Here is a 27,996-nt window from a genome sequence, read left to right on the forward strand (position 1 = left end):
ATCTGTACAGGATCATCTGGCTTTTATATTCTCTGGTGAGAAGTCTGGTCTAATTCCTATAGGTCTGCCTTTGTATGGCACTTGACTTTTTTCTCTTACTGATTTTAGTATTTTTCTTTGTTTTGTGCATTTGATGTTTTGATTATTATGTGAAGGGAGGGATTTCTTTTCTGGTCTAGTGTATTTAGAGTTCTGTAGGCTACTTGTATGTTCATATGAATCTCTTTCTTTAGATTAGGGAAGTTTTCTGCTATAATTTTGTTGAAGGTATTTGCTGGCCCTTTGAGAATCTTCACTCTCTACCTATTATCCTTAGGTTTGGTCTTCTCATTGTGTCTTGGATTTCCTGGATGTTTTGGGTTAGGAGCTTTTTGCATTTTGCGTTTTCTTCAATCATTGTGTCAATATTTTCTATGGCATCTTCTGCACCCGAGATTCTCTCTTTTTGCTTCACAAAATTTGCTTCACAAAATTTTCATGTCATCAGTTACTGTTAGATAAATTGGTCAAAAGTTTCATATCCAAAAGGAGACTTAATTATGTTTGTCATATTAGTAATATTAAAAAAAATGTTGATATCCAATTTAGTGAGCTTAAATTCAGCTTTCTGTCTCCTGTTATTTTGCCAATCAACATAGATAATCTCAAATCAACAATGCCCTTTACATTTTAAACATTATAGATGTGGAATGGCTAACCCTGGTTGTGAACTTGACTACATCTGAAATTGAGCAAAAGATAAGGAGCTGGGCCTGCCTGTGGAGGATTATCTTGATTGCATCATTTGAGATAGGAAGATCCAACCCTTCTGGTGAAAGCCCACATAAAAAGACATCGAAGAAAGAAGCTTTTGCTTTTTGTCTGCTTGCTCTTATTCACACTAGCACATTCATCTGTCCTGTTGCTGAGTCATTACTTCACTGGTGCTTGAACTTCTTCTCCATCATTCCAATGTAGACTGAAGACCAGTGGCTCTTTAGAATTTTCCTGGGCCTATAGCACCAGATTGAGAGTGTTGAAGTATCTGGACCATGGCCTGTAACCCACTTTAATTAAGACCCTGTGTGTGTGTTTTCTTTCTTTCTTGTGTGTGTGTGTGTGTGTGTGTGTTTGTATGTGTCTTTTCCTTATAGAGAACACTGACTAATACATATGTCATAATTTTTTTACCCTTTGCTATTTCAATTAATCAATTTTGTCCTTTATCTCTTACTGATCAATGTGGACTAAATAATAACTGAAACATTTTTATAAAATAATACTATGAGGACTTTTAGTGACATACTGTGTCTTAGTGAAGGATATTAACATTTTGAAGCAGGCTGTTGATTTAAAACCAGTTAGTATTTAAATCAATTTTAATTTTTGTTTAAATTATATGTAAGGAATTTTGAATACCTCAGTGCACTTATATTTCCTTAAACGGTCTGGTGAATTTGTGGCTGTCTACAATCTACCCAGCCTTGTGTTACCTCTACCTTATTGTGTTATTATTAGATACCTAAAACATACAGTGAAGTAACAAAGGAAGTAGGTAACTTAGACATGTCCTCATTTCTTTCAATAGATTAGCCAGTATGATTATTATTTGCCCATTAAAACAACAACTAAGAGTTATACATTAAAAACTTTTGGATTCCTTATAAATTTCACACCTTATACCCTAATCCCTTTAATGGCCCCATCCCTTTGTATCTGCCCTCTGCACCTGCAACATTTCTGCCAAAAGAAAATACAAATAAAAAAATCTCATTGTAGAAGATTCAGCATGTTACAGTGTGTCATGAAGTATACCCCCTTTTTCACATATATTTTTTCTTTAAGAGATTCTTTACTAGATGTTATTTCAGGAAGATGCCCAGGTCTATCCCAGGAATATGGATATCTTCTCTCTATAGATCACAGGGAGTGAGGAGTTTCTTAAGAAGAGCCTGAGAGTCTGGGGACACAGAATCTCAGGGTTAGAAGCAGAACTGGAAAGCCTCAGACATACATGTGCTACTTCCATGCTTCCAGGCTAGGGAGCAGAAAAGAGAGGACCATGACCTGCCAGGATGCTCCATCAGATACATTGGAGGTTTGATGAACAGGGATTGAACAACTCTTTATGCCAGGAGACCAACCATAGTGGGCAGCATTACACAGTTGGAGGGCTGAGCCTGGAACATGAGCAGGGGCTGGCTCCTGTGTAGTGTCACCTCTGGCCTGAAGATACCTCTATTGAACGCATGCAACATTGCTGTGGACCAAGCCCACAGCTTGATAGGGGACATGTGCCAGGGCCACAGTTTGGAGGCATTCATTGATGCTCTGTTCTGGGACCACAAGGCTGTGGGGGGTGGTGACATTGAGGCCTGTATCACCAGAAGTATAGCATTCACAAAATTCACATCTGCCTGTTTTGACACTTCTCTCAGAAGGTTGACAATGATTTCAGGGCTCAGTCAGGCCCCAGCATTCTTCAGAGATGTCCCTTGTGTCAGTACCTGTATGGTCTCTTTAGGGGAGCCAGCCTAGGTGAGCATCAGTGTGCCCAATGCTTCTGTCAGAACAGTCCACAGCTTGGTGTGTAGAAAGAAGTTACTTTAAAGTCCTGGGCCTTCACAACTTCTGTTAGAGATTTCCCCTTCACCATTCCACAAATTAGACTTTGATTTCCTCCCCACAGTGGCTCTGGGCCTCCTTGGTGCTGGCACCCAGGTAGAAACAACATGATGTTTCATGCTTCTCTATGGCCTGGTTCCATGATGAGTATTTTGTAAACACATCTATTGTGTCACCAGCACATTGACCAGACTGTAAGATATAGAGCAGGATACTTTCATCCACAGTCCCTCTTTGAGCACTGAAGGGCCCTGCTTAAAATTACAAACCCTATTTTACCTTCAGACTCAATTTTATCTTAAGTTGATCCTAGATTGAACTCAATTACTGAAAAAACCCTAACTTGTTCCAGGAACTGAAACATTTCTAGCAACAGCCACTCCATTCTTAGTGACAGTCAGTTACTTTTATAAGGAAAGCACCTAATGTATCAGATGTCCTTAAAATAGATTGCTTAAGTGAGCAACCACTGTCCACACTAAGTCGAAATCGTCACTAGCCAATAGAAGTGTGCCAAGCTGCAATTTTTAAATGTCAGACAATCATGTAACTGTCAAGTTGAAAAGCCTCTTATTCCACTGTACCTGTGATAAAAAGACAAGGCTTGACCAGCTCAGGGCCTTCTATACCCATCCACTACATTGGAGAGGTTGGAGGTTCCAAGCTCCAGTTTGAATTTTGCTTATGAGTGGATTCCCAGTGGTTTTTGGTGGTCAGTGGGGACCTTGAGATCAGTATATAACAAGCAAAGTTCACCTCTCACAGGCCCTTCTAGCACCAGGAAATGGTGCTGTCATTCAGCAAACCTGTGATGGAGGGGTAGAGAGAAGTGAGGACAGTGATGAAATCACAGAGAGATATCGTACAGTACTACCTAATTCATTCTATGAAACCATAGTTAACTCTGATACATTAACTACAGAAAGACCCAGCAAAGAAAGAGAACTTCAGACCAATTTCTCTTTTGAATATCAATGTAAAATTAGTCAATAAAATTCTCACAAACTGAATCCAAGAACACATCAAAACTATCATTCACCATGATCAAGTAGGCTTCATCCCAGGGATGAAGGGATGGTTCAATATACAAAAATCCATCAACATAATTCACTATGTAAACAAACTCTAGGAAAAAAATCAAATGATCATCTCATTAGATGCTGAAAAAGCCTTTGACAAAATACAACAGCCCTTCATATACTGGAGAGATCAAGAATTCAAGGCCCATACCTAAACACAATAAAGATAGTATACAGAAACCAACAGCCAACATCAAATTAAATACTGAGAAACCTGGAGCAATCCTACTAAAATCAGGGACTAGACAAGGTTACCCACTCTCTTCCTATATATTCAATACAGCACTCGAAGTCTTAGCCAGAGCAACCATCCAAGAAAAGGATATCAAGGGGATACAAATTGGAAAGGAAGAAATCAAGATATCACTATTTGCAGATGATATGATAGTATACATAAGCAACCCCAAAAATTCTACCAGAGAACTCCTACAGATGATAACTTCAGCAAAGTCGCCGGATATAAAATTAACACAAACAAATCAGTAGCTGTCCTTTATACAAATGACAAATTGGCTAAGAAAAAAATTATGGAAACAACATGTTTCACAATAGCCACAAATAACAAATATCTTGGTGTAACTCTAACCAAGCAAGTAAAAGATCTTTGTGACAAGAACTCCAAGTTCCTGAGGAAAGAAAATGAAAACTACCTCAGTAGATGGAAAGATCTCCTATGCTTATGGATAGGTAGGATTAACATAGTAAAAATTTGGCCATCTTATCAAAAGCAGTCTACAAACTGAATGCAGTTTCCATCAAAATTACAACCCAATCTTTCACAGATAAGGAAAGAGCAATTCTTTTTTTAAAAAATCATTTTATTGGATATTTTATTTAAATTTTAAATGTAATCACCTTTCCCAATCCCCCCCCCCCCGAAACTCCCTATCCCATGCCCCCTCCTCCTGCTTCTATGAGGATGTATCCCCACCTACCTACCCACTCCCACCTTCTTGCTCTCAAATTCTCCCACACTGGGGCATCCAGCCTTCATGGGACTAAGGATCTCCTCTCCCACTTATGCCCAACAAGGCCATCCTCCCTACATATAAAACTGTAGTCATGGGTTCCTCCCTATGTGCTTTCAGGCTTGTGGTTTAGACCCTGAGAGCTCTAACTTCAATGATTAGCTGTGAGCATCCACCTCTGTATATGTCAGGTTCTGGCATACTTCTAAGGAGCATGTACTTCCTGGCATACACATGCCCAGGTGGAGCAGTTGTTGGATGGCCCTTCCTTCAGTTTCTGTCCCACATTTTGTCTACATATTTTATTTCATGAGTATTTTGTTACTCCTTCTAAGGAGTGCTCAAGCAATCATACTTTGGACTTCCTTCTTCATGAGCTTCATGTGATCTATGAGCTGTATCTTGAGTATTGTAGGCTTTTGAGCTAACATCCATTTATCAGTGAGTGAATATTAGGATGATATTTTCTAGATCCATTTATTTGTCTAAAAATTTCATGAATTCATTATTTTTAATAGCTGAGTAATACTCCATTGTGTAAATGTACCACATTTTCTGTATCCATTCCTCTGTTGAAGAACATCTGGACTCTTTCTAGCTTCTGGCTATTATAAATAAGGCTGCTATAAACACAGTGGAGCATATGTCCTTGTTATATGTTAGATCATTTTCTGGGTATATGCCTAGGAGTGGTAAAACTGGTTCCTCAGATAATGCTATGTCCAATTTTCTGAGGAACCACCAGATTGATTTCCAGAGTGGTTGTATCAGCTTGCAGTCCCACCAACAATGGAGGAGTGTTCCTCTTTGTCTACATTCTTGCCAGCATCTGCTATCATCCGAGTTTTTGATCTTAGCTATTCTGACTGGTGTGAGGTGGAATCTCAGTTTTGTTTTCATTTGCATTTTCCTGATGTGTAAGGATGTTGAACATTTCTTTAGGTGCTTCTCAGCCATTCGAGTTTCCTCAGTTGAGAATTCTTTGTTTAGCTCTGTACCCCATTTTTAAAAAGGGTTATTTGGTTGTCTGGAGTCTAATTTCTTGAGTTCTTTTTATATAGTACATATTGGCCCTCTATTGGATGTAGGATTGGTAAAGATCTTTTCCCAATTTGTTGGTTGCCATTTTGTCTTATTGACAGTGTCCTTTGTGAAAGAACAATTCTTAACTTCATATGGAAAAATAAAAAACCCAGGATAGCCAAAACAATTCTCAACAGTAAAAGAACTTCTGGGTGAAATCATCATCTCTCACCTCAAGCTGTATTATAGGGAAATAGTGATTAAAAAGTATTGGTACAGAGACAGACAGTTCAATCAATTGAATAGAACTAAAGACCCAGAAATAAACCCACACACCCATGTAAATTTGATCTTTGAAAAAGAAGCCAGAAAAAATCAATTCTCTCCAAGGAAGTCTCAGTAGGGATACAAACCACCCAACCACTCATCTCAAAAATATTAACCTAGAGTTACTCCTGTCTAAAGAAATACAGGGACAAAGAGTGGAGCAGAGATTGAAGGAAAGGCCACCCAGAGACTACCCCACCTGGGAATCCATCCCATATGCAGCCACCAACCCCAGACACTATTTTTGGTGCCTAGAAGTGCTTGTTGACAGGAGCCTGATATAGCTGTCTCCCTCATGAGAGGCTCTGCCATAGCCTGACCAATACAGATGCAAATGCTTGCAGCCAACCATAGGACTGAGCATGGGGACCTCAATCAAGGATTTCGAGGAAGGACTGAAAGAACTGAAGGGGTTTGCAACCCCATAGGAAGAATAAAATCAACCAACCAAACCCCTCAGAGCTCCCAAGGAAGTAAACCACCAACCAAAGAGTACACATGGGGGAAACCCTACCTCCAGCTTTATATGTAACAGAGGATGGCCTTATGTGACATCAAGGGGGGGAGAGGCCCTTGGTCTTTTGAATGCTTGATGCTCCAGTGTAGGGGAATGTTAGGGCAGTGAGGCAGGAGTAGGTGGGTAGCTGGGTGGGGGAGCACCCTCATAAAAGCAGGGGGATGGGATAGAGGGTTTGCAAAGGGAAAACTGAGAAGGGGGAATAACATTTGAAATGCAAATGAATAAAATAACCAATTAAAAATGAAAAATAAAATAACAGCCCTCATGCTCAGCAGTAGATGTTCAAGACAAAATGAACTTAATTTCCAAGGTTATATGTCTTAAGGTTTTTACAGGGCACTTTAAAAACCTTACAGGTCCTGTGTGTGTGTGTGTGTGTGTGTGTGTGTGTGTGTGTGTGTAATGGGTTCTGCTTTTGTGTTTTTAGAGAATTCCTGTGCAAATAAACATTTGTTCCTGTCTATCTACATATGGATCTTATGCTCTTTCTTTGCCTCTTTTTCTTTTATTTGTTTGATTGTTTTGTCCTGCTCTAGCTTGTTTGATTTTGTTTTATCTTATTTTTATTATTCTTTAGATGCTTATTAATTTTCTAATGAGAGACAAAAAGTATGTGCATTCCAATAGGAGGAAATGAGGGAAGAACCTTTGAGGGATTAAGGAAGGGGAAAACTGATCAGAATATAATGTTTTAAAAACATCTATTTTCAATAAAGAAAGAGAAAGAAAACACTGTATAAAAAAGTTGTTTTTCAATAAAAAGACATACAGAAAATTAAAAACCTTAAAATCTGGAGAACAAAAAGCTTAGGCTTATATGGGTGGTGACACTCTTCTTTATAGGGGGATGATCTTAGAAAAGATGTAGAGGGAGACATTATATACACTACAGTTTTAAATTCAATTAAAAGATACAAACCAAGAAGTATTAAAGTCGAAAGTCTAGAGACACCAATGACAAAATACATACAGTGTCCTTTTGGGTCTGGGCTCACTCAAAATGAAATTTCAACAGATTTCTCTGCTTACGTGCAAATTTCATAATTTGATTTTTCCCTAACAGAAGAATAGGGAATATCTGGGAGGAGATAGGAGAGTGAGTGAATATGATGAAAACATGGTATATACAATTCTGAAATCAGAAATGAAAACCTTAAGTCTTTAGCAGGATGGTTTCCTGCTGCTGCTATGTTATTTGCAATAAGCATAGTGATTGGGGAGGAGCTAATGTAGGAGTAGCGAGGAGAAGGAAGAGGAGAAGAAAAAGAAGGAAAAGGAGGAGCTAGGAGGAGAGAGCAAAGAGATAGTAGCCATGGAGAACTAGGACATCAAGAACAATCCTGGGTAACAAATTTTACCTAAGGTTAGGTATTGGGTAACAACTTTAATTGTGTGAGCATATTGTTAATTGACCATTACCAAATATATAAAGTCTTTGGATAATCTTTAAGCATGAGAGTCTTCATTCTACCTGGAACCCTGGGCATGGCAGATATTGTCTGGGCTTCAGTCCAGCATTGTGGACAGCATGGTGAAGTGACAGATCTAGTCACCACGCCCACGTCTCGTGGGTGCCAGGGCTGGTGGTTTTGGCTGGCTGGAGCCGTGGTCTTGTGGGTCTAGTTGTGGCACCCATAGCCTGAGCTAAGCAGAGCCACTGCTTCTTAAGCTTAGGAAGTTGGCCCACCAGGCAGTGGTTTTTTATTTTTTTATTTTTTAAAATATCAACCAGCAAAATCAGTCACTCAAAGAAGGAAACTTGAAGCTATGTTATCCTTAAATGAGCAAATGACAACAGAATGAGTGTTACATGTCTTCTCAAAGTGAAGAGAGTACCCTTAAAGACACTCAAAGATGTCTTTTTATTAATTAATTACACAGATTTTTATTACTTAATTATTTGACTTTTGTCTAATGCTCTGCATAGTAAATAATATCACTGTTTATTTACAGCAATACTGTCCTGGTATGATAGCCAGCTGTATAAATTTATGAGAAAGATTTCATAGATAAAAAGTCCCATATAATTGAATTCATAATCAGGATGTATTTATACGGTCAAATTGTGAAATACATTATCATATAGAGTTGCTAAGATATTTAAACACTCACTGTTTAACATGCCCTTATGGTTAAGGGTCACACTCAATTTAGATACAAAAAATTAACTTACAATTTTTTTTTAAATCCCTGTTGGGCCACTGTTTTATTGTTTCTAAATGGATCCTTTAAGAATTAAACTTGTGAGAGTTGATTCAGGTAAATGATGGCAGTATTTGACAAATATACAAAGGCCAATAATATGATGAAATAAGGATTGTGAATAAAAGGTCATTTTATATCATGATATTATAAAGATATTGGTGGAAAAGTTCATGAGTACATTTGCTGCTAAGACTGAAATCCTGAATTCAATCCCTGGGACCCACTCACCCAGAGGACAGAGAGAACCAACTTTTCTGCATTGACTTCTGACTTGTGTATGTACACACCAAGCACTTTTATTTTATCCATTGACCCATATCATCAGCTCCAAGAGTATCAAATTTCTATAAAAAGATATGTGATAATATTTGAATATAGGGCCCAGGATGTTTTATTAATCCTATTCTTCTGATTACTTGGACTAGAGTAGAGAATTATTTAACAACGAATAGGTTCACATATCATATTACTTTAAAAGAAAGATTTTTTTTTCTGTACTCTATACTAAGGAAACACAGCAGTAAGGAAGGCAAATGGTTTTGTGAGGAGAGTGAAGACTGAACAAGTACAAAAAAAAATACTGAACAAGTAGCCAAGGTAAATGAAAGCAGAGCTTTGGAGAGGTGGAAACCGGGAAGCTGGTACCATTGGGAGGGTTGGAAACATCTTCTGGTGGATGTTGTATATGAGGCTTTGAAAACTGATTATGTAGCCATCCTTTGGATATGGGGATAGTAGTGGCAAAACCTAAAATTCTTTGAGATCAATGTAAATCAGACTGTTTCCCACCTCTGTTTTAATCAACAGAGTCATGTTACAGCACTTGAGTTATAGTCTGTGTTAGTGAGGTTATCTTCAGGTTTTATTTCTCAGTATCTCAGTAGAAATGCAAGCTTCTCAATAACTATGTGTTGGTAAATCTTATATCTTCTGCTAAGTTCATGTGTGTTCTGTAAACAAATTTTGATTTATATATACAATTTTAGTGATTATTATTTTAATTGCAAAAATCCATGCAGTAGTCTGCAATAATTAAATACATGTTACAGGATTTAAAGAAAACAAATCTGGGTGATTTTCTTAAACTCCAAAAGAGTGTGATTAATATAACAATTATACATATCTATGAAGTACAGTGTAGAATTCTAATACATAAACACACTGTACTGATAAAATAAAGGCAATTAAAGTTTCTACCCACTTACTACTCTGTGTTTACATATATTATACAGAATACATTATTCTGAGTTATAGTCAATCTTTTTTTGTTGGTTAATATGAGAACTTAATGTCTCAAAACTCTAACCATGCTTTAACTAGCCCAGCTTCCCTCTGTCCTTTCTTCTGTGTCCTTACTATCTTCTGGTAGTTGTATTATACATTCCTCTTGATTTTTCTGTAAACATCTACACATTGCAGAGAGTATACCATATTTGTCATCTTTACAAATAATATGTAAAACATTTATAATTTTTGAATAACAGTACTTATAATTTTAGTAATTATGTTAGATCTATTGATCAACAATGGATTGATGCTCTTTATCTTACTCAAATTATTGGAAGGAAGTTTGGGATTTAAGAGTAAGGAGCCATCTCAAGTGTCATGGCAAATATCATTGGATTCACAGGCTGGTCCTGTTCCATGAAGACACCATATCCTGACTCATTCTAGAGGAGCCATTGCACTAAGAGCAGTGGGTAAGAAGCTTCTCCCATAACCCTATGTCCCAGAGCTGCAACTGGAAGCCTAGGGCATTCAGGACCCATTACCTGTTGTGGTTATATTTTAAACAGCGGCAACTGATCTGTTTTTTTATTAATCAGCTACCATGTTCCCAACTAGGCTAAGCCTGAGGTCATGAGAAGCTGCATGTTCTCACTGCTGCTGCTACATAGGCCACCAGCTCAGGTGGCCAGAGACACCATCCATGCCACCCATGAGATACCTGCATGGGAGATGGCTCTGCCAACCTTCCACTCTGTCTCCACAAGGCTGGGAGGGGCCCAGACCATCCCAACATACACATGGTACCTGGTAGAAATGAGACTCTAATGCTTAGATTATCCAAAGGTTTCATAAGTTTGATTATGCACAATAAACAAGATGCCCACACAATTGGAAGTGTAAACCAATTAATTAACCTAGATATAAGTTATTATACAGGACTGCTCTAAGTACATGCATGGTCATCCATGGCTCCTATATCTCTGCTCTTCCCTATTCCTCCACTTCTTCCCCTGGTCCTCTCCTTACTCCTACTCTTTCTTTTCTTAATCCTCCCACCTTAGCTCCTCCCAACTTGTGGGGAATATGTGCCACTACAGCTACCCACCCAAACCCTACCCTCCAGTCTACCACTCCCGTTCTGCCCCCCTCACTTGGTCCTTTAGGCTGGGGCAGACTCTTAGATCCTGTGAAGACACCATATCCTAACCCATCCGAGAGAAACCACTGCACTCAGAGCAGCAGGATTTCAGGATCCCAGAGGCAGCCTGAGTCCCAGGAGCTCTTCCACCCAGGAGATCAGGATCACAGGATCACAGAGACAGCTGGATGTGGGGCAGTGGGCTGTGAGAGGCAGCTGGGTACCTTAGCCTGGGTCAAGCACAGGCCTCGAACCCCAGAGATACTAAAGGGACAGTAGGTGTTCGGCCTTGCTCCTGGGCCCTGGTTGCTCTCACTTAGCTTCAGGCCTCCACAGCCACTCCCAAAGAGATGTTTGTGGTCATTGGTCACATAGCACAGGTAAAGAGCATGACTACAGACCTCAGAGCCTCAAGAAATCTCCATATTCGTGAGATACCTAAAGGCCAGAAGGCATAGTCAATTAAGATTCCTTCCCAGACCCTCCTCTTACTTGCAAAAGGTATTTAACCTCAGGCTCTTCCTGAGAACATGGGGTAGAGCTTCACCCAATTTCTGCCATGACAATAAACATTTTAAAACCATGGACTACCTCTCATATTTGGGGCCCACTGTGGGGAACTGTGAAGAAGGTTTTTAACCACCAAGACACTGCCTAATCTCCCACCAAAGACCGTTCTATCTTCCAGCCATGGAGCTCACCAACTCAAGCGAGCTAGCAGAGCCAGCCAAGACCCAGTCAAGCAAGTTACTGTGACCAATAGTCTCATTCCTTGTGGGGAACCACCGGAGCTCATCTTTTCTCCTTCCGCCCTTTGGCTGTGGTTCCGTCCAGACCATATGCCCCCCCTCAACCCTTTTGCAGCCTCTCAGTGGCACCTGAGAGCCCAAGAACTGAAACCAGTCAGTCTCTGGTTGTCTCTTAGCCCTGGTAGCCCAACCCAAAAGCTCTGGCCCACACAGGGTCTCAAACTGTGTTCTCTCCACCCTGAGAGGAGTCAAGTGGCTTCCCACAGCCCTACATCCTTTGGGGTAGCATGGAGTGAACTCAGTAAACTTGCAGTGCTTCTGCTCTCCAGCCTCAGCTCCAGTCACCTGGGGCAGCAGACACAAAGGACCCACAACTCAGTCCACAAGAATCCACACCTGCACACACCACAGTCCAACAGTTGGACTCTGAGGAGTTCTGACACAAGCAAGATAACTGGAAAGACAGGCTCCAGTCAGAAACAGTGAGTTCAGGTAGCACTAGAGATAATCAGATGGCAAAAGACAAGCACAAGAATGTAAGCAACAGAAACCAAAGTTACCTGGCATCATCAGAACCCAGTTCTCCCACCATAGCAAGTCCTGGACCCCCCATCACATAGGGAAAGCAGGATTTAGATTTAAAACTACTTCTCATGATGATGATAGAGGACTTCAAGAAGGACATAAATAACTCCCTTAAAGAAATACAGGAGAACACAGGTAAACAGTTAGATGCTCTTAAAGAGGAAACACAAAAATCCCTTAAAGAACTGTAAGAAAACACAACCAAGCAGGTGAAGGAATTAAACAAAACTATCTAGGATCTAAAAATGAAAGTAGAAACAATAAAAAAAAAATCTCAAAGGGAGACGACCATGAAGATAGAAAAACTAGGAAAGAGATCAGGAATCATAGATGCAAGTATCACCAACAAAATATAAGAGATAGAGAATCTCCTGTGCAAAAGATACCATAGAAAGCATTGACACAACTGCAAAGAAAATGCAAAATGCAAAAACCTCCTAACGCAAAACATCCAGGAAATTTGGGACACAATGAGAAGACCAAACCCAAGGATAATAGATATAGAGGAGAGGGAAGATTCCCAACTTAAAGGGCCAGTAAACATCTTCAACAAAATTATAGAAAAAAACCTTCCCAAACCTGAAAAAAAAAGATGTCCATGAACATACGAGAAGCCTACAAAACTCCAAATAGACTAGACCAGAACAGAAATTCCTCCAGTCACATTATAATCAAAACATCAAATGCACCAAAAAAATATTAAAAGGAGTAAGAGTAAATGGTCAAGTAACATATAAAGGCAGACCTATAAGAATTACACCAGACTTCTCAACAGAGACTATTAAAACCAGAAGATTCTGAACTGATATTATACAGACCCTAAGAGAACACAAATGCCAGCCCAAACTACTATACTCAGCAAAACACTCAATCACTATAGATGGAGAAACCAAGATATTCCATGACAAAACCAAATTTACACAAGACCATTCTACAAACCCAATTCTACAAAGGATAATAGATGGAAAACTCCATCACAAGGAGGAAAACTACAACCTAGAAAAAGCAAGGAAGTAATCTTTCTACAAACCCAAAGAAGATAGCTATACAAATATAATTTTACTTCTAATAACAGCAATAATGGGAGGAAAAAAGACATAGAGTAACAGACTGGATACATAAACAGAACACAGAATTTTGTTGCATACAGAAAACACATCCAGTGACAAAGACGGACACTACCTCAGAGAAAAAGGATGGAAAACAATTCTCCAAGCAAATGATCCCAAGAAACAAGCTGGAGTAGCCATTCTAAAATCATATAAAATTGACTTTCAACCAAAAGTTATCAAAAAAAAAAAAAAAAAAAAAAAAAAAAAAGAAAGAAAAAGAAAGGACACTTCATATTCATCAAAGGAAAAATCTACCAAGATAAAATCTCAATTCTGATCATCTATGCTCCAAATACAAGGGCAACCACATTCATAAAAGAAACTTCACTAAAGCTCAAATTACACATTGCAATTCACACAATAACAGTGGGGCATTTTAACACCCCACTCTCAGCAATGGAACATAAACTAAACAGAGACACGGGGAAATTAAAAGAAGTTGTAAACCAATGGATTTAATAGATAGCTATAGAATATTTCACCCTAAAACAAAAGAATATACCTTCTTCTCAGCACCTCATGGTACCTTCTACAAAATAGACCATATAATTGGTCACAAAACAGGCCTTAAGAGATACAAAAAGAATGAAATGGTCTTCAATAATAAAAAAAAAAAATGTAAAGCCTGCATACACATGCAAATTGAACACTGCTCTACTTAATGATGAGTTGGTTACTTGGTTAAGGAAGAAATAATGAAAGAAATTAAAGACTTTTTAGAATTTAATGAAAATGAGGGCTCCTCATACAAAAACTTGTGGGACACAATGAAAGCAGTGCTAAGAGGAAAACTCATAGGTCTAAGTGCCTACAAAAAGAAACTGGAGACAGCATAGACTAGCAACTTGACAGCACCTCTGAAAGTTCTAGAACAAAAAGAAGCAAATACACCCAAGAGGAGTAGAGGACAGGACATAATCATACTCAGGGCTGAAATCAATGAAGTAGAAACAAAAAGAACTATACAAAATATCAACAAAACCAGGAGCTGGTTCTTTGAGAAAATCAACAAGATAGACAAACCCTTAGCCAGACTAACAGGAGGGTACAGAGGCAGTACCCAAATTAATAAAATCAGAACTGAAAAGGAAGACATAACAACAGAAACTGAGAAAATAAAAAAAATTATCAGATCTTACTACAAAAGCCTATATTCATCAAAACTGAAAAATTTGGATGAAATGGACAATTTTCTACACAGATACCAGGAACCAAAGTTAAATCAGGAGCAGATAAACCACCTAAACAATCCCATAACCCCTAAAGAAATAGCAGCAGTCATTAAAAGTCTCCTCACCAAAATAATCCCAGGACCAGATGATTTTAGTGCAGAATTCTATCAGACCTTTAAAGAAGACCTAATTCCAATTCTATTCGAACTATTCCACAAAATAGAAACAGTAGGAACACTTCCCAATTTGTTCTATGAAGCCACAATTGCGCTCATACCTAAACTACAGAAAGACATAGCAAAAAATAAAACTTCAGACCAATCTCTTTTATGAATATTGATGAAAATACTCAATACAATTCTTGCAAATAGAATCCAAGAACACATCAAAATGATCAGCCCAATCATCCATCATGATCAAGTAGGCTTTATTCTAGGAATGCAGGGATGTTTCAATATTGGGAAATCTATTAACATACCACTATATAAATAAACTCAAAGAAAAAAAAACATAATCATCTCATTAAATGCTGAGAAAGTATTTGACAAAATTCATTGCCCATTTATGGTAAAAGTCCTGGAAAGATCAGGAATTCAAGGCCCATGACTAAATATAGTAAAAGCAATATACTGCAAACCAGTAGCCAACATCAAACTAAATGGAGAGAAACTTGAAGCAATCCCACTAAAATCAGGGACTAGACAAGGCTGCCCATTCTCTCCCTACCTATTCAATATAGTACTTGAAGCCTTAGCCAGAGCAATTAGACAACAAAAAGAGGTCAGAGGGATATAAATAGAAAAGGAAGAAGTCAAAATTTTACTATTTGCAGATGATATGATACTATACTTAAGTGACCTCAAAACTTCTACTAGAAAACTAACTACTAAACCTGATAACTTCAGTAAAATGGCTGGATATAAAATCAACTCAAATAAATCAGTAGCCTTCTTCCACTGAAAGGATAAACAGGCTGAGGAAGAAATTAGGCAAATGATATTCTTCAAAATAGTCACGAATAATATAAAATACCTTGGTATGAATCTAATCAAGCAAGTAAAAAATCTGTATGACAAGAACTTCAAGTCTCTGAAGAAAGAAATTGAAGAAGCTCTCAGAAGATGGAAAGATCTCCCATGCTCTTGGGTTGGCAGGATTCATATAGTAAAAATGGCCATCTTATCAAAGCAATCTACAGATTCAATGCAATCCCCATCAAAATTTCAACTTAGTTCTTCATAGAGATAGAAACAGCAATTTGCAAATTCATTTGGAATAACAAAAAACCCAAGCTATTTTGGTCAAGCTTCAAGAGTGGCAGTATAGATTGACCATGCTACCCTTTTTTATCCTGGGAATACTTTTATTCCTGCCCATTATGTTATAGCTTGCCTTTAACAACATCAACATTTTGGCCACCAAAGTACATAGCTTCAACCTGAAAATGGACTCCTAGACAGAGTTACTAAATTAACAGGCTGGCAAGCCAAGGATGGGTAAGATTCTGCACAGAGTCTTACCAACCTAAGACAAGTGCATTGCTTTTAAGTTATACATATTGCAAAATGGATAAGGAAGGCATTCTTGTCAGAATGACCTAAGATAGGCTCAGTCTTGAATATCAAATAAAAGAAAGGGAAATGTGGAGAACTTTTGGGGTTGCTTGGCAGAAAACTGACATTGGCCAAGAACAAAAAAATGGGCTTCAGGCAGGAATCTGCCATTAGGCTAGAACAAAGAAATAATTTCAGGAAGGAATTTAAATCTTAGTCTAGAACAAAGAAGTAATTCCAGGCAGGAATCTAAATCTTATGTTAGAACAAAGAAGTAATTTCAGGCAGTAATAAAATCTTAGGCTAGAACAAAGAATTAGGCTTTAGGTATGAAAATGACTTTGAGCTAGAACAGGAAAGTAGACTCAGATATTTTGGTCATCCTGATAAGCCTTAGAATCAGGGATCATGGGAGTGTTCATATAATTTTGTTTATTGCCTTGCTTGTTCTTTAACTATTTGTGTTTATTAACTTGCTTGTTCCTTGACTATTTGCATCTATTGTATTGCTAGTTCCTCAACCTATAACTGATCTTAATACTTTTAATTAAAATGGTATAAAAGCCAATAGGAGGAGTGAGGATGGGATAGGGGTTTCCTAGGGAGGGAAAATGGTGAAAGGGGATGACATCTGAAATGTAAGTAAATAAAATATCCAAGAAAAAAAAAAAAGAAAAAATCATTCCTGTACTGCTTAGATATTTTCTATCAAGTTTGACGAAAAAGAATGAAATTTTTTGCTGGACTCACTCATCTGCTACTTGTCTTAACTCAGCATCAACTGAGCCCCTCTACAACTATTTCTTTGAAGACAGTTGACATAGTGGTCAACTTCTTAGAAGTTTCCTGGGTCCATCTACTAGTTGAATATGATTTAGGCAGCTCAACAGATTCCATGTATAACAATAATAACATCTATCTAACTTTGCCCAATTTTCTAATTAAACTTTATTAATCATGAGATATAGTAAATCATAGTTCAGTTAGAAAACAAAATTTTGGAGTAGTTTATTACTTGGTAGGAAAATAAGGACATGCTGTTACGAAGACTGAAAGGCACAATGGAGTATTACTCAGCTATTAAAAATAATGAATTCAAGAAAATTTTAGATAAATGAATGGATCTAGAAATTATCATCCTGAATGAGTTAACCCAATCCCAAAAGAACAGACATGGTATTTACTCACTGTTAAGCGGATGTTAGCCCAAAAGCTTGGAATAGCAAAGACTCAACCTGCAGACCACATGAAGCTCATGAAGAAGGAAGACCAAGAGGGAATGCCTCATTTCTACTTAGAACGAGTAACAAAAATACTCAAGGGAGCAAATATGGAAACAAAACGTGGGACAGAAACTGAAGGAGGGGCCATCAGGAGACCATTCCACCTGGGTACTCATCCCATGTACAGTCACCTAAGCTAGACACTGATGTGGATGGTTGGAAGTGAATGCTGTCAAGAATATGATATAGCTGTCTCCTTAGAGGTCTGCCAAAGACTAACACATTCAGAGGACAATGCTCACAGTTAACCACTGATATGATCAAGGGTTTCCCAATGGAGAACTCAGAGAGAAGACTGAAGGAGCAGAAAGGGTTTGTGACCCCAGGAGGAAAGCAACAATACCAAACAACCAGAGCCCCCCAACCCCCCCAGGGTCTAAACCACCAGCCTGGGAGCACATAGGGAGGGAGCCATGACTCCATCTGTATATGTAGGGGAGGATGGCCTTGTTGGGCATAGGTGGGAGAGGAGTTTCTTGGTCCCATAAAAATGAACACAGAGTGTGTGGGAAGGAATGTGAGGGTAAGGAGGGGGTAGTGGGGGGGTAGGTGTGGGCACTGCCTCATAGAAGTATGAGGAGAGGGGATGGGATAGGAGGTTTCTGGGTGGCGGGAGGAAGTGGGGTAAGGGGATAAAATCTGAAAGGTAAATATAATACCCAATTAAAAAAAAGAGAGATGAAAAAAGGAAGAAAGGAGAAAAAAGAGAAAAAAAGAAAGAAAAAGAGAAAAATAAGAGATTTAATAACACAAAGGGAAGGATTTACAAATTTAGGAGGCAGTTTATGTTAATGGAAACAGCATCATAGAAACTAGAAAATCACACCCTCATAGAAGCACAAGGAGGGAGGATGGAATAAGGGGTTCCTGGGTGGTGGTGGGGAATGGAATAAGGGGATAAAATTTGAAATGTAAATATTACAACCAATTTTAAAAAGGGGGAATAAAAGAAAAGTTGTTAGAACCAACATCTTTAAAAAAATGTCAGCCCTCTAGGAAAAAAAAAATGTTTTTTTCTTGATACTAATCCTTGTTCTGAGAATTGTATATTGCAGAATACACAGTCTTCGTGTATCTACTCATCAAGCATACTGAGCAGACCTGCCCAAACCTCTGATGTCCTGGAATTCCATCTGGATGCAGTGAAGACACAGCATCAGAGACTTATCAATTTACTCTTCCCCCCACCCCTCTTCTAATATCTCAATGCCTGTAATCAGCTTGAAGAAGTTAAAGAAGAGTCAGCGCCCCTATTCCCTGGGCTGGGGGACTAAGTTGGTTAATATTGGCCTGTCTTTCTAGGGGAAAGTAGTGGTTTTGTTGGAACAGGGAGGATTAGCTAGGACTTATTGCATAGCCATAACCTATTGGTAGAAATCTGTATAATTAATATCAAGATAAAGTTATAATTTCTTAAATGGTACAAAATTTACTTTGATTTCAAATTTAAGGTTTTCATTGGTATTAGCTTTTTATTGATATAAAAGTGAGATGAATATTGATACTCTCATGGGCATTGTGCCTGTGTAACACATTTAGGAATACAAGGCTTAGACCCAGTCCTTCTTTAAGTTTTTTTAACTGATTTGGGACTGTTAGCTTATGAGTTAAGGGACTATAGCAAATTCATGGCTTTGAGTTTATTGTTAGGGTGTTTTCCATATTCTATTTAGAAATAGCTGAGAGGAGTTAATAGACAACAGTCTAGGTTACCTTACATGCATAGTTGGTTTTCAAAACATCAGAAGTCCATAGAATTGACGTTACAAATATTTCTATATTAATGTTCATTTTGATTAGAAACCTGTCTTCTCCTGACAGCTTCCTGTCTTGGATTCTAAGAAGAAATTGAGCATCCTTGGAGTTACTCTAGTTGTGCAGTGACAGCCACTAGGCAAGTATTGCTTCTTTCCATCTACAGACAAATTGCTGTCCAGAAAAGGATACACTTGCAGAATAGTCAACTGATTATATCTGCCTAGACAGAATAATCAGCACTTAATAATTCTGCTTCACTAAGGTCTGTCAGATGATTCTGGTCCAGAACGCTGAAGATTTGATGCTCCAACATTTGGTAGTATAGGGAATGTCCAGGTGTTCAGTGGTCTCTATAAATTGGCTAAGTTTTAGAAGTTATGCTTAGTGCTTCCCATAATTTCAGTTAACTCAGTCATTCTGGATTTATGACGGTGTTGAAGACCTATAGCCATATAGGTCTCATAGCCAATCCTGGTTATTTACTTTGAGAGAAAAGATCTGAGTGGATGGTTTTCAGCTGACATTCATTCTAAAGCCAAGAAAAAAGCCAGGTTCAAAACTAAGGGTTTTAGTTAGGAGAGATGACAGAGGTTCTGGTTAGTCAACAAAATGATGGACTGGGTATTAGGACTATCTTGTACCTCACTGGTACAAATAGGCATAATTATGCTCTAATTATATTTTGAGAGGAAAGTTTTATTTTAATGGGAAGGGTTATATGTAGGAGGAGCTAAGGGGGAAGGAGTACCGAGAGGAAGAGATGGAGTAAGGAGAGAAGAAGAAGGAGAGGAGAAGCTAGGTGATGAGAGAGAGAGAAAGAGAGAGAAAGGCAGGGGGCATGGAGGCAGATGTTCACGTGTCTCCACCAGTCAAAGATAGTTTATATATCTAGGTTGGGTATTGGGTTACACTTCTGATTGAGCATTACCAAACTTATAAAGCCTTTGATTAACATTTAAAAAATTGTATAAAAGCAAAAAGAAAAAGGGGGCATAGGATAGGGGTTTTCTAGGGAGGGGAAATGGGGAAAGGGATTGGCATCTGAAATGTAAATAAAATATAAAATAAAAAAAAGAAGATTGAAAGGCATACATGGTGGTTTACTATGCCATCCTAGAACTTGATGGAGGCAGAGGATTGTAATTTTAAGGTAAGCTTGGGTTACATTATAAGTTTGAGTTTAGCTTTGACTGAATAGCATGACTTCTAAAGAAGTAGGTGCCAATTCTAGTGAATGAATGGATGTGTTAGCAGGTCAAACAGGCTAAGAGCAAAAGCTTCCTACTTCTACACCCCTGTATATACTTCCAGCACAAGGTGTAGCCCATATTAAAGGTATATTTTCCCATATCAAAATCTAAATTAAAGGCCTTTGACTTTAATTTAAAAAGGTAAATTCAAGATCAAGATTCAAAATGTGTGTCTTCCTCTCTTAATAGCCTGGACTAGAAGTAGATTTACCCACTAAGCATAAATCTCTTACAGGTATGTTCTTCATTACTTGATTGTAGTTCATCTTAAATACAGTCCAGTCGACAACCAAGAATCATCATCACAAGTTCAGCAATCACTGGTTCAGCATCAATGGTCTCATTTTCCTAATAAAAAGACACAGATTAATAGAATGAGTGTAAAAACACGATACATACTTCATCTGCATTCAAGAAAAAAACACTTCAATATCAGAGATAGACATTTCCTCAGAGTAATGTGTTGGAAAAAGATATTCTAAGAAATGTACCTAAGAAACAAGCTGATGGGCTGGAGAGATGGCTCAGAGGTTAAGAGTACTGATTGTTCTTCAAGAGGTCCTGAGTTCAATTCCCAGCAACCACATGGTGACTCACAATCCATAGTAAGGTCTGGCACCCTCTTCTGTCATGCAGGCATATATGCAGAATACTGTGTACATAATAAATAAATCTTTAAAAAAAAGCTGGGCAGTGGTGGTGTATGAGGAGCCGACAGAAGGTGGCTATCATCCTTGCAGCCATCTCGAATCATATAGCCTGACAAGAGACTTGTTTTCAACAGCCTACAATAGCTGAGCACACTCTGATAACATCTTGTTTTATATACCCAGGATTTTCCCTTGGGTGTGTGTGACTTAAAGGTGTGACTTAAGAAGTGAGACTTATAAAAGATGAGAGGCAGACAGAAGAAGGACTGGAAAACTTGGAACTTGGAGGCACTAGGGACTAGGAACTAGGGACTAGGAGGAAGAGAGACTTGAGAATAAATGGGACTGAATCACACTCTGTCTGGTCTCCATTCTTCTTGTCTGCCCTCACTCTCTCTCTTGCTGAACCCTGACCTGCAAACTGGAGAAGCAATCTGAGCCAGAACAATTTAGCCCCCATAGCTTGGGGCAGTGTGGGCTCTAACAATTTTGGCCCCCAAGCTTTTAGGAGTGTGGGTTCCAACATTTGGCAGAGCGGTCCTTAACACTTTGGCACCCAACGTGAGGCAGCAAGAACGAGAGACCCAGTAAGGGACTTTACTGGAAGAAGGATCTGCCAAAAATTCAGAAGTTAAATGAAGGTGATCACTGTGGGAATCTGTTGCTTCAAGAAAAATAAGTCATGATAATGAAAGTGGGGCAAGAAATAAGTCAGCCTGAACTCAACTCTCTGTTTTTATTTTGCTGTTTACTGCTCACATGTGTTAATTGTCTGCTTTTGCTTCTTCCTTAAATGTTATCTTTCATGTTCAAAATAAAAAGAAATGTATTTATCCGAAATTAGAATCTAAAATACAACCAACGGTTGATGATGATTTGTCAGAGCCAGATTGTGCTGACCAGAGGAAGAGGCAGTCGAACATTATGACCCTGAATGGCCCTCTTTCCAAAGCCCCTCTCCTATGTGCCTCTGCCTCCAAATGCTCCCATAATGGAGATGGTGCTTATAGATCCCAGAAGGGAGTTACAGGAAAAAATATCTTTTCTTAAACAACAAATAAAGTTGGAAAAAGAGTATCAGGACTTAGTTAATCAGCTACAAAAATTAAAGACAGGGAAGATGTCTCGAGAGGTAAACTGTGAAAATCCCCCGGCTCCTTGTGTTCCTCAACCCAGAGTCCAAAGGCAGCCTCTATCATATAGCTTTAGATTAGCCACAGATCATCCAGAGAAGGGAGACGCTGAGGCTTTCCCTGTATCTGAGACCAGAGACGATCAAAAGGTTGCTTGGAGACATCACACAGGGTTTAATTTTCAAATTATTAAGGAATTAAAAAATGCAGTATCACAATATGGTGCCACTGCTCCCTTTACTCTTGCAATTTTAGAGTCTGCTGCAGAGAAGTGGCTGACTCCTGGTGATTGGAATACATTAGTGAGAGCAGTTCTTAGCAGTGGTGACTATCTTATTTGGAAATCAGAGTATCATGAGAATTGTAAAGAAACAGGAGAAACATTCAGGCAGGCAATGGTTGCTCCTTTGATGTCTTAGTAGAAGAAGGGCAATTTGCTTCTAGTGATAACCAGGTGCAATATGAGCCATGCTTATTTATTCAAATTAAAAATGCAGCCATAAAGGCTTGGCTCAAACTCCTGGCAAAGGGAGACCCTGGTGCATCCTCAACAGCAGTCAGACAAGGACCTGATGAACGATTTTCTGATTTTGTTCATCAATTAATGACAACAGCAGGGAGGATTTTTGGTAATGCAGAGGCAGGAGTAGATTATGTGAAACAACTTGCATATGAAAATGCCAATCTTGCCTGTCAAGCGGCCATTAGACCCTACAGGAAAAAGACAGGCCTTATGCGGTATATCAGACTCTGTTCTGACATAGGTCCTTTCTACCAACAGGGCTTAGCTATGGAGGCTGCCATGCAAGGACAATAAGTAAGAGATTTTTTGGCTACTAGAAACCAAAAGGCCTGTTTTAAATGTGGCAAGCCTAGACACTTTGCAAGAGATTGTGAGGCAGAAAATGAGTTAACCCTGAGACAGCTGAGAAAACAGCCTGGGCTCTGCCCACTTTGCAAACGTGGAAGGCATTGGGCTAGTGAATGTAGGTCCAAAAGAGATGCACAAGGAAATACCCTTTCCCATAATCAGGGAAACAGGAACAGGGGCCAGCTTCAGGCCCCAACCAACACAAACCAAAACAGGCTTATTATGGAGCAGTCAGTTTTATACCAGCAAACAACAATCCCTTTCAGAACTTAGTCAAGCAACACCAGGAAGCACAGGACTAGACCTCAGTTCTGCCACCCACTCAGTATTAACCCCAGAAATGGGACCTCAGGCCTTACCCACTGGAGTGTTTGAACTGCTCTATTCAAATGTGTTCGGTCTGATAGTGGGAAGAAGCAGTACTACTATGCAGGGACTACAGATTTTTCCTGGAGCTATAGAACATGATTATCAAGGTGAGATTAAAGTAATGGCACAGGTAATTCAGAATATGGTCACCATTCCTACAGGAAGAAGGATAGATCAACTATTGTAACTTCTATTGTTCCCTACTAATCACAAATATAAGAGACCTAAGGGAGGGGATAAAGGCTTTGATTCCTCTGATGCATATTGGGTACAGCCCATAGTCAAACAAAAACGTATGATGACACTATGGCTTGATGGAAAGGAATTCCAAGGCTTGGTTGACACAGAAGCTGATATGACTATCCTAAAACAAAGTGATTGGCCTGCCACCTGGCCTCTGACCACACCTTTAATCCCCTGGGAGGCAGAGGCAGGCAGATTTCTGAGTTCAAGGCCAGCCTGGTCTACAGAGTGAGTTCTAGGACAATCAGGGCTACACAGAGAAACCCTGTCTCAAAAAATAAAAAATAAAACCCCCCCAAAAATATACAAGCTGGTGCTGCCATTCTAATATATTAAAAAATAGACAAATTAAAACTGATCAAAAGAGATAGAGAAGGAAACTACATACTTATCAAAGGAGAAATCTACCAAAAAGACATCTCAAATTTTAATGTCTATGCTCCAAACACTAGGGTACCAAACTTTGTAAAAGAAATATTTTGATAGTTTAAATCACATATTGCTCTATGTTCACTGCTGGTGGGGGATTTCATTGCCCCACTCACAGCAATAGACAGGACATCCAGACAAAAACTAAATATATTCTATACATAAATAAATTCTATACATAACTGACATAAAGATCAAATGGACCTAACACATAATTATAGAATATTTCACTTAAATATGAAAGAATGTACTTTTTTTTGGACCCAATAGAACTTTCTCCAAAATGGACCACACAAAGACACAAAGCAAGACTCAAAAGGCACAAAAAAAACAAGACAATACACTGAATCCTATCTGATCATCAAAGATTAAAGCTGAATGTCAACAACAAGAAAAATAACAGAAATGTAACAACTCATGGAAATTGAATAAATCTCTCCTGAACAAACAATAAGTCTAGATAGAAATTAAGAAAAGAGACATTTAAGAGTTGATTGAAGATGGATATACAGCATACCAAACTCATGTAACACAATGAAAGCTGTTCTAAGATGCAAGTTCATAGCACTAAGTGCCAACATTAAAAAAAAAAAGAATAAGAGAAAACAAGAGAGAAATAAGTCCTTGCTCCATGCCTGAAGATAGGCCTGCATGCAGCTGATCAACTCAGGTGTCTTTCAGGACCATATGCAGTTCTCAGAGTCATTAAACCTCAATAGTTTTTCCAGTTTCTGGAGTGGAGGATTCAGTCCTGGAGAACTAAAATGTCATTCCTGAATAGGTTTGGTCCTTGGCCTGAGCTGCTTGGCCTGTTTGGAGACAGAGAGCACAGGGCAATGATACTGCCTACAGTCTACAAGAACAAATGTTGAGCCTGGTAAGCCCACAGGGGGCTGACATAGAGGTGTGCAGCTGCCTAAAGTTCATTAATGTTCCTTCTGCCACTGACTGGGCTATGGACACCATCACAGTCCTCAGCAGCAGCACAGGCCAAGGTGGCATTATTAACATGGCCTCAGGAGGCAGTCTAGGCCATTCACATCAACTTGGTCCTGAGCTGGAACCTGTCCCCAGATGTCCTGCGTACACTTAAGATCACCTTGATTCTTGGCAACAGCAGGATATCTGAAATGAGTCTCAAGGATAGTTTAGCTTCTATTGTTGTTGATGTTCAACTTTAAATAGTTGTGGTCTGATAGGATATAGGGGTTTATTTCAATTTTCTGCCAACAAGGCCATATCTACTCCAACATGGCTATATTTTCAAATAATTCCACTCCCTATGGGCCAAGCATTCAAACACATGACTCTCTTGGGGCTATACCTACTCACCTCACCACAGTCTATGAGGTGCTGGGAAGAATGCTCATTCTTTCGTGTTTGGGTAAAATATTCTGCAGATATCTGATAGGTTCATTTAAGTTATATGTTAGCTCTATTATTTCTCTGTTTTGTTTTTGTCTGGATGACATGTCCATTGGTGAGAATAGGGTATTTGAAGTCTCTTTCTATTGATGTGTGAGATTTTCTGTGTGATTAAGCTTTAGTAATGTTTCTTTTAAAAATGTGAGCGCTCTTGAGTTTGGGGAATAGATGATAAGAATTGAAGTATCATCTTCACAGATTTTTCCTTTGATGACTATGAAATGTTCTCCATCTTTTTTGATTAATTTTGGTTTCAAGTCTATTTTGTTATATACTAGATTAGCTACACCATATGCTTTTTATGTACATTTGCTTGGAAAAATTTTTTTCCACCCTTAACTCTTAGGCAATATTAATATTTTTGATATTATATAAATATAATATTATAATATATATAATATAATATATATTATAATATATAATATAATATTATATTTTTGATATTGTTTCTTGTATGCAGCAGGATTAACCCTATTTTTATATCTATTCTGTGAACCCATGCCCTTTTATTGGGGAATTGATTCCAATAATATTGGGATACCTTAATGACAAATAATTGTTAATGTGTTGTTGTTGTTGTTGTTGGTAGTGAAGGCATGTGTGCCTCTGTGTGTGTGTGTGTGTATGTGTGTGTTTCTCTTCTTTGAGTTTTGCTGCTGTGAGATTCCTTATTGCCTGTGTTTTCATGTAATTAAGCTCCTTAGGTTGGAGTTTTTCTTTTTATAATTTATGTAGAGCTGGACTTGTGAATAGATATTGTCTACATTCGTTTTGTCATGAAATATCTTGTTTGCTGCATGTATAGTGATTGAAAGTTTTGTTGGTTATAGTATTCTAAGTAGCATCTATGGTTTCTTATACTCTGCCAGACATCTATCTGTTCATGTCCTTCTGACTTTTAGTGTCTTTATATGTTACTTGGACTTTTTGGCTTGTGGATTTTAATATTTTTTTCTTCTAAATGTTTAGTATTTTGGTTATTATGTGGCCTGGGGATTTTCTCTTCTGAACCATTCTATTTGGTATTTGGTGTTCAGTAAGTTTCTTGTACCTTTATAGTCATGTTCTTTTAGTTAGCACAGTTTTTTTCTATGATTTTGTTAAGAATATTTTGCAGGTTTTCGAGGTAGGAACTTCTTATATTCCTATTATTATTCATAGGTTTGGTCTTTGTATAGTGTCTCAGATTTCCTGGATGTTTGGTGTTAGGAACTTTTTAGATTTAACATTTTCTTTGATCTACTAATTTATTTCTTCTATCTTACCTTCTGTTTCTTAGATTCTTGATTTCATCTTTTGTATTCTGTTGGGGATGCTTGTGCATATAGTTACTGTTTGTTCAACTAGATTTTCCATTTCCAGAATTCACTTAATTTGATTTCCTTATTGCTTCTGTTTTATTTCACATCTTAAATAACCTCCTTCTCCTGTTTGTTTTTTCATAGCTTTGCTGACATTCTTTAAGGGATTTATTACTTTCCTTCATTTTTTGTTTGTCTTTTTCTCTACTTCTTAAAAGTAATTTTTCATTTTCTCTTTCATGACTTCTATCATCTTTATAATGTTGTTTTAAAAGTGATATTCTTGTGCTTCAGCTTCATTGAAATATTCAGGTCTTGATGTCATAGGATACCCAAGCTCTTGTGGTACCATATTGTGCTGGCTATTGTTGACAGTGTTCTTTCACCGATGTTTAGGCATCTGGATTTGGAATGATTGTAGGTCTAGGTGCTGATTTCTGAATTTGTCATTATTGGATGGGTGTTTTGTTTCTTGGCTTCTGTTTCCTTTTTGGTCGTCTGGTCTTTGTGGCCTTGATTTCTGTTGCCAGCATGAGCTCTGATCTAGTAAGGTGTCTCTATCCATGTTGGGGGCTGAACTTTTAATGGTTAGCTTAACCTTTGATGAAGCAGCATGTCTTTGTTCTTCTGAATGGTGTAGCCTGTACCTGTTTTTCAGACAGTAGTGGCAGGTAGCTGAAGTCTTTAAGAGTTGGGAGCAGTGTCTTGGAAGCTGGTTGGGCAGTGAGGTGGGAGAGGAGGTATTGGAGTGGGTCTTTGTGAACTGAGTCTAGGGAGTGGGAATATTCAGCTGGTAAGGAGGTCACTTGCCTGCTCCTTTGACTTTTGTGGCCAGTATCTGAGCAGCAGGAGTCCACTGGGGTTAGAGGCAGGGCAGGGGACAAAGTAATGGTCTGTGCAATGAGGTGGGATGGTGGTAGGGAGAAGTGGATTGGGTCTTTGGGAATCGAATCTAGGAGGCGGGGCAGTTCAACTGGTTGGCAGGTCATTCACCTGTTTTCTTTTGCCTCAGACACGTG

General features: G+C 38.5%; 1 pseudogene; it reads right to left on the minus strand.

Annotated features, from left to right (window-relative positions):
- Nucleotides 1-1,961: 1,961 nt before the first annotated feature.
- Nucleotides 1,962-27,966, minus strand: LOC117717354 (D-3-phosphoglycerate dehydrogenase pseudogene; annotated as a pseudogene).
- Between the last annotated feature and the right edge of the window lie 30 nt (nucleotides 27,967-27,996).

This window comes from Arvicanthis niloticus, chromosome 11, assembly GCF_011762505.2.
Source record: "Arvicanthis niloticus isolate mArvNil1 chromosome 11, mArvNil1.pat.X, whole genome shotgun sequence".
In the NCBI taxonomy this organism is placed as follows: domain Eukaryota; kingdom Metazoa; phylum Chordata; class Mammalia; order Rodentia; family Muridae; genus Arvicanthis; species Arvicanthis niloticus.